Raw genomic sequence first — 13,424 nt, 5'->3', positions numbered from 1 at the left:
TCCAATTCCCTTTTGAATACCTCAATCGAACCTGCCTCCACCACCCTTTCAGGAGGATTGTTCCAGACTCCGCCCTCTGGGTGAGAAGATTTTTCCTCACATCACATTTATTCCTTTTGCCAATCATTTTGAAACTGTGTCCTTTGGTTCTTGATGTTCTCTTGAGTGGGAATAGTTTATCACAATTTGCCCTCCCCATATCCCTTAGGATCTTGAATACCTCTGCCAAGTCTCCTGCCAGCTGACTTTTCTCCAAGGAGAACAGTCCCAACCTCTCCAATCTATCCTCATAACTACAGTTCTTCATCCTGGGAATCATTCTTGTGAATCTCTCTCCAATGCCTTCACATCCTTCAAATATGGCACCCAGGACTGGATGCAGTATTCCAGATGAGGCCTAACAAGTGTCTTATACAAGTTCAACATGACCTTCTTATTCTTGTACTCAATGCCCCTATTAATAAAGAGTAAGATACTATATGCTTAATTAACTTCTCTTTCAACATGTCCTGCCATCTTCTTTGACCTATGTACGTATACACCGGGGCCCCTCTGTTATTGCACCTCCCTTTGAGGCTCTCCCTTTGTTTTATACTGTCTCACCATATATTTCCTGCCAAAACGAATCACCTTGCACTTCTCTGCATTGAACTGTATCTGCTATTTGCCTGCCTAATTTACCAACATGACTATGTCCTTTTGAAGTTCAAGACTATCCCCATCACAGTTGACAACAATTCCAATCTTTGTATCATCTGCAAATTTTGAAATCATGTCCTGCACACCACAGTCTAGGTCATTAAAATATATCAGGAAGAGCAGGGGTCCCAGTACTGACCACTGAGGAACTTCACTACAAGCCTTCCTCCAATCTGAAACATAACCATTTATCATTACTTTGTTTCCTGTCACTCAGCCAATTCCTTATCCAAGTGCCTACTTCCGTGACCTAGAATTTTGCTCAAGTCTGTTGTGTGGCACTGTATCAAATGCCTTTTGAAAATCTATATACACCGCATCAACAGCATTTCCTTTATCAACGTTCTCTGTTACCTCCTTAAAAAAACTCCAAGTTAGTTAAACATGATTTTCCCTTAATGAATCAATGCTGGCTTTCCTTAATTATCCTGCACTTGTCTAAGTGATTATTGATTTTATCCCGTGGTATAGTTTCCATAAATTTCCCTACCACTGAAATCAAAATGACTGGCCAGTAGTTGCCAGCTTTATCTTTGCACCCCTTTCTGAACAAGGGTATAACATTTGAAGTTCTCCTCTGGCACCTCCCCTGTGTCTAAGGAAGACTGAAAGATTATCACTAGCGCCTCTGCAATTTTCACTCTCGCTTCCCTCAGTACCCTTGGATGCATCTCATCCAGTCCTGGTACCTTATCTATTTTAAGTAAAGATAGCCTTTCTAAAACCTCCTTCCCCTCGATTGTAAGTTCTCCTTGTGTACTGGTGACCTCTTCTCTCACCTCGGCCTGGGTAGCAAGTTCTTCCTTTGTAAAGACAGATGCAAAGTACTTGTTCAACACCTGTGCTATTTCTCCAGCCTCCACATGCAAGTCCCCTTTTTTTGTCCCTAATTGCCCCTATTCTTTTACCATCCTTCTATTATTTACATGCTTATAGGAGACCTTGGGATTCCTTTTTATATTTGCTGCCAGCCTCTTTTCATGCTCTCTCCTTGATTTACTTCTTAGTTTCTTCACTTCCTCTCTGGACCTTCTATATTCAGCCTGACTCTCCATTGTATTTTCTAGCTGACATCTGTTGTACGCGCACTTCTTCCTTTTCAGCTTCACCCTTATCTCTCTCATCATTCAGGGCACTCTGGATTTAATTGTTGTACCTTTCCCCATCAAGGGAATATACCTTGACATTGCCTGCAATACTTTTTCTTTGAAGGTGGCACATTGTTTAGCCACTGTCTTTTCTGCCCACATTTGATTCCAACTCACTCAACTTAAATGTATTCTCATCCCATCGAAGTTGGCTTTCTCCCAATTAATTATCCTTGCTCTGGATTGTTCTGTCCTTTTCCATGATTAATCTTAGGTTAATCATGGAAATGATACAAGGGTTACTGTCCCCTAGAGGCTCTCCCACTGATATTTGATCCACTTGGGCCGACTCATTTTCCAGAACCAGGTTGGACTGGAAATATACTGCTGTAGAAAATTATCTTGAACACATTCCAGGAACCCCCGACCTTCTTGTCCTTTTGTATTATTCCTATCCCAGTCTATTTTTGGATAATTGAAATCCCCCATTATGATTACTCTATAACTCTTACACACCTCTGTAATTTCTTTGCAAGTTTGTTTCTCCACATCCCTTCCACAAGTTGGTGGTCTATAAACACTAATCAATGTTATTGTACCTTTTTCATTCCTTACCACTAGTCCGAGATATTCTGCCCTTGACCCCTCTGGAACATCCTCCCTCTCCAGTACTGTAATGCCATCTTTACCAGTATTGGCACCGCCCCCCCCAACTTTCTTCCTTTCCTGTCTCTCCCTAAACCCATTGTACCCAAGAATATTTAACACCCAGTCCTGCCCTTCCTTGAGCCAGGCATCTGTTATAGCAGTAATATCATAATTCCATTTGTCACCCTGTGCCTGCAGTTCACCAGTCTTATTAGTCACACTCCATGCATTCAGATACATGCAACTTCGCCCTGATTTTGTCTTTTTTTTTATTTACCTGCTTATTCTGACCCTATTGAATGACTTCCAGCTACCTACTCTAATTCTGTTGGACTCTCCAAGTATTTTATCCACCTTGATGCAACTCTGATATATCCTCATTATCAGTTGATACTTCACTACTTGCAACTGCCAGTTTTCTCCTCTGCACTCTGAATTTCCCCAGGTTCCCATTCCCCTGCCAATCTAGTTTAAACCCTCCCTAACGGGACTGGCAAACTTGCCAACGAGGACACAAGCCTCAGGCCTGTTGAGGTGTAATCCATCCTTCTTGTACAGGTCTCAACTGCCCCAGAACAACCCCAATGCCTCAGAAATCTAAAGCCCTCCCTCTTAACCCATTTCTCCAGCCACATGTTGAACTGCTCAATCTTCTATTCTTATGTTCACTAGCACATGGCACTGGGAATAATCCTGAGATTGCTGCTCTTGAGGTCCTGCTTTTTATTCCCTCCCTAACTCCCTAAAATCTGCTTTCAGGACCTCATCCTTCTTCCTATCTATATCATTGGTCCCAATGTGGACCACAACCCCTGGCTGTTCACTCTCCCCCAAAATAATGTCCTGCAGCTGCTCTGTGACATCCTTGACCCTGGCACTAGGGAAGCAACATACCATCCTGGAGTCACGCCTATGGCTGCAGAAACGCCTGTCAGCCCCCAAGCTGTGGAATCCCCTTCCAGTATAGCACTCCCATTCTCTCCTCCCCCTCTTCTCTCTCCTCTCTCTCTCTCTCTCTCTCTCTCTCTCTCTCTCTCTCTCTCTCTCTCTCTCTCTCTCCACCCCCCCCCACCCCACCCTACCCATGTGCAGCTGAGCCACCTGTGGTGCCACGGATTTGACTCTTCTGAGGAGTCATCTCCCTCACCAGTATCCAAAATGGAAAAGCAATTAGAGAGTGAGATAGCCTAAGGGGATTCCTGCACTACCTGCCTGTTCTCTTAGATACTCTGGCGGCCACCCATTCTCTCTCGGTCTGTGCACTTCTTAGTTGCAGTATGACCAGCTCACTAAATCTGCTAGTCACGTAGTCCTTAGCCAAGTGGATGCACCATAGTGACTTCAGTTACTGCTCAAGTTTCTGCAGCTGGTGGCTGCAGCCATCGAGGGCACTTTGCCTGCACGACCTTCCACATGGCTGAGCTGCACTGACATACCTTATACTTTATATAAAGTGTTTACTACAGTATTTACTAATTTAATTATAATAATTTAGAATAACTCCTATGTATACTACAATTTACAGTTTATCTCAGTCTCACCCCTTGCCGTGCTGTTTTAACTCTCTGGCTCCGCGCTCAGTCTCGCGCCCTTCTCATGCTCTTTTAAATCTCCGGCTCCGCTCTCCTCACAATTACCCTTGCAATAAATAACATTATATTAACTTTCCTAATTACTTGCTGTACCTGCATACTAGCCTTTTTGCAACTCATGCACTAAGACACCCAGATACCCCTGCATCTCAGAGCTCTGCAATCTCTCATCATTTTGATAAAATGCCTCTCTTTTATTCTTTCTGCTAAAATGGACAATTTCACATTTTCCCACATTAAATTCCATCTGCCAGGTCTTTGCCCACTCACTTAACCTACCTATATCTTTTTGTAGCCTCCTTATGTTCTCATCACAAATTACCTTCCTATCTATCTTTGTGTCATCAGCCACCATCCCATCCATCCCTTCATTTAAGTCATTCATATAAATTATAAAGAGTTGAGGTCCCAGCATTGATCCCTGTGGCACACCACTCGTTACAGTTTGCCAACTTAAAAAAGACCCATTTATGCCTACTCTCTGCTTCCTGTTAGCCAGCCAATCTTCTATCCATGCCAATATGTTACCCTCTACGCCATGAGCTTTTATTTTCTGCAATAACTTTTGATATGGCACTTTATCAGATGCCTTCTGGAAATCTAAGTACAGTACATCCCCTTTGTCCACAGCACATGTTGCTTCCTCAAAGAACTCCAATAAGTTGGTTAAACATGATTCCCCTTTCACAAAACCATGTTGACTCTGCCTGATTACATTGAACTTATCCAAGTGCCTTGCTTTGGCTTCTTTAATAGCTTCTAATATTGTCCCTATGATAGATTAAAAGCTAAGTGGCCCGTAGTTTCCCATTTTTTGTCTCCCTCCCTTTTTCAATAATGGAGTTACATTTGCTACCTTCGAATCTAATGGAACCTTTCCTGAATCTAGGGAGTTTTGAAAAATTGAAACCAGTGCATCAACTATCTTACTAGCTGCTTCTTTTAAGACCCTAGGATGATGTCCATCAGGACCTGGGCACTTGTCTGTCCGCAGTCAGCTCCAACAATTTACTCAGTACCACTTTTCTGGTGATTGTAATGTTCCTGAGTTCCTCCCTCCCCTCCATTTCCTGATTTATAGCTGCTTCTGAGATGTAACTCGCATCAGTCTTCACTATAAGAGGATACAAGCAGTGATAGGAGCAGATAATCAAAAGATGTAACAGACAAAGGAACAAAGAAGTGTTGAAGGTGGTGATATCTAAATGAATGTGCTAATTACGACTGGATGGCAGGACACTCAAGGTACAGCTCTAGTGGTGGTGGGGTGGAAAGACTTGCAGGGCATACAAGATTTAAAAATAATGGAAATAGGTGGGAAAAGAAAAATCTATATAAATTATTGGAAAAAACAAAAGGAATGGGGAAGAAACGGAAATGGGGTGGGGATGGAGGAGGGAATTCAAGATCTAAAGTTGTTGCATTCAATATTCAGACCGGAAGACTGTAAAGTGCCTAGACGGAAGATGAGGTGCTGTTCCTGCAGTTTGCATTGCGCTTCACTGGAACAATGCAGCAAGCCAAGGACAGACATGTGGGCAAGAGAACAGGGTGGAGTGTTAAAATGGCAAGCGACAGGGAGGTTTGGGTCTTTCTTGCGTACAGACTGCAGGTGTTCTGTAAAGCGGTCGCCCAGTTTACGTTTGGCCTCTCCAATGTAGAGGAGACCGCATTGAGAACAACGAATGCAGTAGACTAAGTTAGGGGAAATGCAAGTGAAATGCTGCTTCACTTGAAAGGAGTGTTTGGGCCCTTGGACGGTGAGGAGAGAGGAAGTGAAGGGGCAGGTGTTGCATCTTTTGCGTGGGCATGGGGTGGTGCCATAGGAGGGGGTTGAGGAGTTACGGGTGATGGAGGAGTGGGGGGGGGTGTGAAGGGAAGATGTGTTTGGTGGTGGCATCATGCTGGAGTTGGCGGAAATGGCGGAGGATGATCCTTTGAATGTGGAGGCTGGTGGGGTGATAAGTGAGGACAAGAGGGACCCTATCATGTTTCTGGGAGGGAGGAGAAGGGGTGAGGGCGGATGCGTGGGAGATGGGCCGGATACAGTTGAGGGCCCTGTCAACGACCGTGGGTGGAAAACCTCGGTTAAGGAAGAAGGAGGACATGTCAGAGGAACTGTTTTTGAAGGTAGCATCATCAGAACAGATGCGACGGTGGTGAAGGAACTGAGAGAATGGGATGGAGTCCTTACAGGAAGCGGGGTGTGAGGAGCCGTAGTCGAGGCAGCTGTGGGAGTTGGTAGGTTTGTAATGGATATTGATGGACAGTCTATCATCAGAAATTGAGACAGAGAGGTCAAGGAAGGGAAGGGAAGTGTCAGAGATGGACCATGTGAAAATGATGGAGTGTTGGAGATTGGAAGCAAAATTAATAAATTTTTCCAAGTCCCGATGAGAGCATGAAGCAGCACCGAAGTAATCATTGATGTACCGGAGAAAGAGTTATGGGTGGGGGCCGGAGTAGGACTGCAACAAGGAATGTTCCACATACCCCATAAAGAGACAGGCATAGCTGGGGCCCATGTGGGTACCCATAGCCACACCTTTTATTTGGAGGAAGTGAGAGGAGTTGAAGGAGAAATTGTTCAGTGTGAGAACAAGTTCAGCCAGACGGAGTGTAATGGTGGATGGGGATTGTTCGGGCCTCTGTTCGAGGAAGAAGCTAAGGGCCCTCAGACCATCCTGGTGGGGGATGGAGGTGTAGAGGGATTGGACGTCCATGGTGAAGAGGAAGCAGTTGGGGCCAGGGAACTGGAAATTGTTGATGTGTGAAAGGTGTCAGAGGAATCACGGATGTAGGTGGGAAGGGACTGGACAAGGGGAGAGAGAAGGGAGGCAAGATAACAATAAATGAGTTCAGTGGGGCAGGAACAGGCTGACACAATCGGTCTACCGGGACAGTTCTGTTTGTGGATTTTGGGTAGGAGGTAGAAGCGGGCCGTCCGAGGTTGGGCGACTATCAGGTTGGAAGCTGTGTAAGGAAGATCTCCAGAGGCGATGAGGTCAGTGACAGTCCTGGAAACAATGGCTTGATGTTCAGTGGTGGGGTCATGGTCCAGGCAGAGGTAGGAGGAAGTGTCTGCGAGTTGACGCTCAGCCTCCGCGAGGTAGAGGTCAGTGCACCAGACAACAACAGCACCACCCTTGTCAGCGGGTTTGATGACAATGTTAGAGTTGGACCTGAGAGAACAGAGTGCAGTAAGTTCAGAGAGAGACAGGTTAGAATGGGTGAGAGGAGCAGAGAAATTGAGACGACTAATGTCACGCCGACAGTTCTCAATGAAAAGATCAAGAGAAGGTAAGAATCCAGAGGGAGGGGTCCAGGTGGAGGGAGAATATTGGAGGTGGGTGAAAGGATCCATTGAACGGGGAGAGGACTCCTGCCCAATGAAGTGAGCACGGAGACGAAGACGGTGGAAGAAGAGTTCAGCATCGTGCCGAGCCTGAAATTCATTGAGATGAGGGCGTAAGGGTTTGAAACTAAGTCCTTTGCTGAGTACTGAATGTTCAGCGTTGGAGAGGGGAAGGTCAGGGGGTATAATGAATACATGGCCAGAGCTGGGATTGGATGATGGGGTGGGGATGGAGGGACAGGCAGGGGTGGAGGGCCCAAATGGGTGTTGGTGTTGATGAGTTGTTGGAGCTTGCATTCCTTAGCACTTGAGAGAAAGAGAAAAAGTTTCTTGTTGAGGCGTCGGATGAGACGAAGAATAAAATGAAACTGGGGGCACGCGCAGCTTTGAAAAAGGGTGCGGCGGTGCTGCTGGAGGGAGAGGTCAAGTGTGTTCATATGGCGGTGCATGGCTCTGAGTGTGGATCTCAGAATGTGACGGGAACAGCAGTCCGAGAAACGTTTTATGTCCCGGAGGTACCTGTAATCCTGGGTGGGTTCGAAACATGAGGGATGGAATTTCAGTTGAAATCCATGTGGGGTACGTCGGAGACGGAGGCAGTCACTGAGAAAGGAGATATGGCTGTGAAAGTGGGTTTTAAGTAAACACCTTGTCAAACACCAGGAGAGAAATGGAAAGCAATGAAGGTGAACAAGGCAAAAGAGAGAAATGGAAATCTTGTCGCAGAGAGGAGCAAAACTTCTTCAAGGTAGGCATTTCTTGAAGAGGAGTGGCAGTCGATTAACCACAGAGATAAAAACAAAAAACTGTGGACGCTGGAAATCCAAAACAAAAACAGAATTACCTGGAAAAACTCAGCAGGTCTGGTAACATCGGCGGGGAAGAAAAGAGTTGACGTTTCGAGTCCTCATGGCTCTTCAACAGAACTGAGTGAATCTTGTCCCTACAACCACACCACCCCCTCCCACTTCCTCCTCCTCCTCCGCCACACACACACCAAACCACCCCCCCCCCCCCACCCCACCTTAAACCAGCTTAAATTTCACCCCTCTTTTAATATTCACTCAGTTCTGTTGAAGGTTCTTGAGGACTCGAAACGTCAACTCTTTTCTTCTCTGCTGATGCTGCCAGACCTGCTGAGTTTTTCTAGGTAATTCTGTTTTTATAATGATGAATGGGACTTGTTGCAAGTAAGGATATGAGCAGCAGAGTTTTGGAGGATCTCAAGTTTACAAAGGGTAGACTGCGAGAGGCCTGCCAGGACTGCATTTGGAATAGTCAAGTTTAGAGCTAAGAAAACCATAGATGATGATTATGGCAGCGGATGAGCTAAGGTAGGGATGGTTTTGGTCAATGATTCAGAGATGGAAATAGACAAACTAAATGTGAACTCGGCTATGTTCATCTGATTCAAATGTGACATGAAAATTGTAAACAGCCTGGTTCAGCTTCAGACGGTTGCCAGGGAGTAGGGCAGAAGTCAGCGGCTAGAGAATGAAGTTTGCGGCTTTTTAAATTCTTTTCACAGGCCGTGGGCGTTGCTCGCTAGGCCAGCATTTTTATTGCCCACCCTTAATTGCCCTTGAGAACGTGGTGTGTCGGCTGGGAGTGAATCAATGTCTTTAGCATTCCGACATTTAATTGGAGTAAGTTCCTGCTCATCCAGTACTGGAATTTGAACAAGCAGTCAGATGAAGCCAATGGAGGGGTCAAGAGAGGTGGTGGTGAGGTAGAGTTGGGTGTCATTAGCATGCATGTGGAAACTGATGCTGTGTTTTTGGAGATGATATTGCTGAGGGACAGCATGTAGATGAGAAATAAAAGAGGGCCAAGGATAGGTTCTTATGGGATTCGAGAGGTAGTGATGTAAGAATGGGAAGAGAAACCATTGCAGTTGATTCTCTAGCCATGACTCCACAGATATATAAAAATAATAAAACCAGGTGAGCACAGTTCCACCCAGCAGGGCGATGTGGAGAGGATGGTGTGCTGAAGCATGGCGAAGGCGATAGCTGTGTCAAGGACAACCTCATGAACTTATCAACAGTTTCAGATGTCATTTCTAGCTTGTGGTGTTGACCTTACACAGAACTGGATTTCATAGGCTGATTTTTTTTTTTTGAACATTCTCTTTTCAAAGACTTTTTTGATGGTGATTAGTATTATGTGTAACAATGGACAAACTTGCCTGGTTACATTGTGATGTAAACTTTTAAAGTAATAATCTGAATTTGGTAGTGGCCATTTATGAGTGCTTGTGTTTATTGTGGCTATTCCGTAAAGGAACTGTTCATCATGAACAGGTAACCAAGGAAGCCTGGGCTCATCCAATGTGGATCATGTGGTTTAATAATTGAAAGAAAAACAATAACATGTGTATAATATTTTCATGGCTTTAGAAGCATAATTGCATCTCTATTGATTCAGCTTGATGACTACAGTGCCACATCTTATAAGACCGATGGGCATGTTTCTTTATATCAAGTAGTTGTACAAGATGTACAAGATTTATAAAATCTAAAATGTCACAGCAGTACAAGTGGAGCGGTGTTCTGTTTGATGACCTGTTGCAGTTTAATTTACAGAAGAGCTTCATATGTCAGTCTGTGGCACGTGACTGTTCAACACAGGATAGTTATCAAGGACAGAATGCCTTTTAAAGCTGAATTATCCTTGATCTTGCAATAATCTATGAGCAGACTGGTTATCAGCGCTACTCCTTTTGCTGTCTTGAGTTTTTTGAAGATCCAGATTAAATCTGGTTTGAAAGTATATGTATGGGCAGAATTAAGAACAGCAACTTGCCAGATGACTAACTTGCAGCTCGTTTTATCCACACATGTAATTAATGCTTTTGTCAAGTTGGCGAACACTGTTAAAGGCTCAAGTTCATTCTGCAGAACATTATTGAACTTATAGAGGAGACTAAAGCAAGTAATGACTTGGAAGAGTGGTTCTGTAAGCCATTGTACAAGTATGTTTAAGGTTTGTACCTGAAAAAGGTATATATTAAAATAGGTTACTAAAACATGGGTTATGTTGCACAGATAAAACTGCCTTGGTCCCAGAAGGACTGAATGACCATACTTCAAAGAATTTATGCTTAAATGCACCTTTTAAACTTCCACTTTCTTCAGGAAAATTTTCAGAAAGTGTCTTCTGTGAAAGTTTATTTTCTTCAAGGTTGGTTGTAGATACTTTTTTGGTGTTTCTGTATTATTGGTTTTGTTTCAATATTCGTCACTGAAGTTTCAGGCTGGATTGTGTTTTAGTCTATGGTGGGGCTTTAAGCCACCACCTTCTGACTGTGAAATGACAGTGCTGCAGACCAAACCATTGCCGACATTTAAAGACAAGCCCAGACAGGAGCAATCATATATTTTTTGTAGTTGTTCCAGCCTTGCTGCGATTAAAGGGGCTTTTTGTGTGCAAAATAATCCGAGGGGTCGGGGGGAATGAGTTGGAGTTGAATATTCTTGATTTCCCCACCATGGAAATGTAGGAAGGAAGCGTGTGGAACAGCATATTTGGAGCTCGAAGAGGTAAGTTTGGAGAAGTACTGATCATGATAGTTTCAATAAAATGGAGACCATAAAGTTTGTGAAAGAGGTGAGTTTATGCTTATTGAGATAAATCATGCTAGAATGGCATCCATAAACTAGTCTGTACTGGAGTGAATACAATTCTCCAGGTATGGGAATTGTATTCATTCCAGTACAGACTAGTTTATGGATAGTTAAGAGATGGTAAGAAGAGAAATAATATTTGTGTCAACAGAGTAAACCAAGCCTTTTGGAAGTAGCTTTAGGTATTTGAGGGTTGCTGGAGTTCCACTTGAGTTCAGTGGAAATGATTATGCTAAGAATATTGATCAGTGAAAGAGCAGGAATAAAATCATCGAAAGTAAATAGACATAGCTGTTTCTTTAACTTAGGAGAGATCAGATGCAATTATATCTTCTTGAATTAAATGCAACAAGCTTTTAATTGTACAGATGAAGGTAATGGAGGAATCCACAATACAGTTACAGACGAACATATGAACAAGGAGCAGGAGTAGGCCATTCATCCCCTTGAGCCTGCTCTGCCATTTAGTAAAATCATGGCTGATCTGATAGTAACCTGAAATCTGCAACCCACCTACTGCCGATGACCTATCACCCCCTTGCTTACCAAGAATTTATCACCTCTGCCTTAAAGATATTCAAAGAACTTGCTTCCACCACTTTTTCAGGAAGAGGGCTCCAAAGACTTCCTACCCTCGGAGTGAAAAAATTCACCTCATCTGTTTTGAATGGGTGGCCCCTTATTTTTAAACAGTGACCCTTGTTCTAGATTCTCCCACAAGAGGAAACACCCTCTCTACATCCACCCTGTCAAGACCCCTCAAGATCTTGTATGTTTCAAATAAGTTATCTCTTACTCTTCTAAACTCCAGTGGATACAAGCCTAGTCTGTCCAGTCTTACCTCATAAGACAATCCAGCCATTCCAGCTATTAGCCTGGTAAACCTTCTCTGAACTGCTTCCAACACATTTGCATCCTTCCTTCAATAGGGATTTACACAGTACTCCAAATGTGGTCTTGCTGCACAATACTCCAAACGTGGCCTCACCAATTCCTTGTACAACTGAAGTGTAACCTCCCTTCCCTTGTATTCAATTCTATTAACTTTTAGTTATTCAGCCGTTGCCAGAGGTGTGACCTGCTTTAGATTTCAAACGTGGAGTGGACTCATTTGTAAAAGTAACAGAAACAAAAATTGCTGGAAAAGCTCAGCAATATCTGAAGGAAATCTGCTGTCCTCATGTGAGCCCCTGACCCCACAGAAATGTGGCTGACTCTTTGTCTTTGACAAGGTCCCTCATGGCAGTCTGGTACAGAAGGTAAAGTAGCACGGGATCAGAGGTGAGCTGACAAGATGGATACAGAATTGGCTTGGTCATAGAAGACAGAGGGTAGCAGTGGAAGGATGCTTTTCTGAATGGAGAGCTGTGACTAGTGGTGCTCCCCAGGGATCAGTGCTGGGACCTTTGCTGTTTGTAGTATACGTAAATGATTTGGAGGAAAATGTAACTGGGCTAGTTAGTAAGTTTGCAGATGACACTAAGGTTGGAGGAGTTGCAGATAGTGAAGAGGATTGTCAAAGGATACAATGGGATATAGATCGGTTGGAGTCTTGGGCAGAGAAATGACAGATGGAGTTTAATCCTGACAAATGCGAGGTAATGCATTTTCAAAGTTCTAATACAGGTAGGAGTTATACAGTAAATGGTAGAGCCCTTAAGTGCATCGACAGGCAGAGGGATCTGGGTGTACAGGTCCACAAGTCACTGAAACTGGCAACGCGGGTGGATAAGGTAGAGTCAGGAAGGCATATGACATGCTTGCCTTCATCGGTGGGGGTATTGAGTATAAAAGCTGGGAAGTCATGCTGCAGCTGTATAGAACCTTGGTTGGGCCACACTTGGAATATTGCGTGCAATTCTGGTCGCTACATTATCAGAAGGATATGGAGGCATTGGAGAGGGTGCAGAGGAGGTTTGCCAGAATGCTGCCTGGTCTGGAGGTTATTAGCTATGAGGAGAGGTCGGAGAAACTCGGATTGTTCTCACTAGAGCGACGGAGATTGAGGGGCGACTTGATAGAAGTTTACAAAATTATGAGTGGCATGGACAGAGTGGATAATCAGAAGCTTTTTCCCAGGGTGGAAGAGTCAATTACTAGGGGACATAGATTTAAGGTGAGAGGAGAAAACTTTGGAGAAGATGTGCAGGGCAAGTTTTTTATGCAGAGGATAGTGAGTGTCTGAAATTCGCTGCCAGAGGATGTGGTGGAAGCAGGTATGATAGTGGTGTTTAAGAGGCAGCTTGACAAATACATGAATAGGATGGGAATAGAAGGATACGGACCCCGGAAGTGCAAAATGTTTTAGTTTGACAGGCAATATGATCGGCGCAGGCTTGGAGGGCTGAAGGGCCTGTTCCTGTGCTGTACTTTTTTTTTGTTCTTTCTTTGTCAGTTAGTATCTGTGGAGAGAATT

At 44.1% G+C, this 13,424-nt stretch overlaps 1 protein-coding gene across 9 annotated transcripts in view; it reads left to right on the top strand.

Moving 5' to 3' along the window:
• The window catches only part of LOC121284005 (inositol polyphosphate-4-phosphatase type I A-like), a 229,675-nt gene that overhangs the window by 22,059 nt on the left and 194,192 nt on the right, over positions 1 to 13,424 (top strand). Inside the window, exon 1 of one of the 9 annotated variants that reach the window (XM_041198903.1) lies at positions 62 to 80. The exons of the other annotated variants lie outside the window; for them this stretch is intronic. The gene's annotated coding sequence lies outside the window, so the exon portion shown is untranslated. Of the gene's footprint in view, positions 1 to 61; positions 81 to 13,424 lie in introns of those variants that run through there. 9 annotated transcript variants of the gene reach the window in all.

This window comes from Carcharodon carcharias, chromosome 11 (assembly GCF_017639515.1).
Source record: "Carcharodon carcharias isolate sCarCar2 chromosome 11, sCarCar2.pri, whole genome shotgun sequence".
Taxonomy (NCBI): domain Eukaryota; kingdom Metazoa; phylum Chordata; class Chondrichthyes; order Lamniformes; family Lamnidae; genus Carcharodon; species Carcharodon carcharias.
Note: the sequence above shows the minus strand (reverse complement) of the source record. Positions and strands in the feature narration are given on the sequence as shown.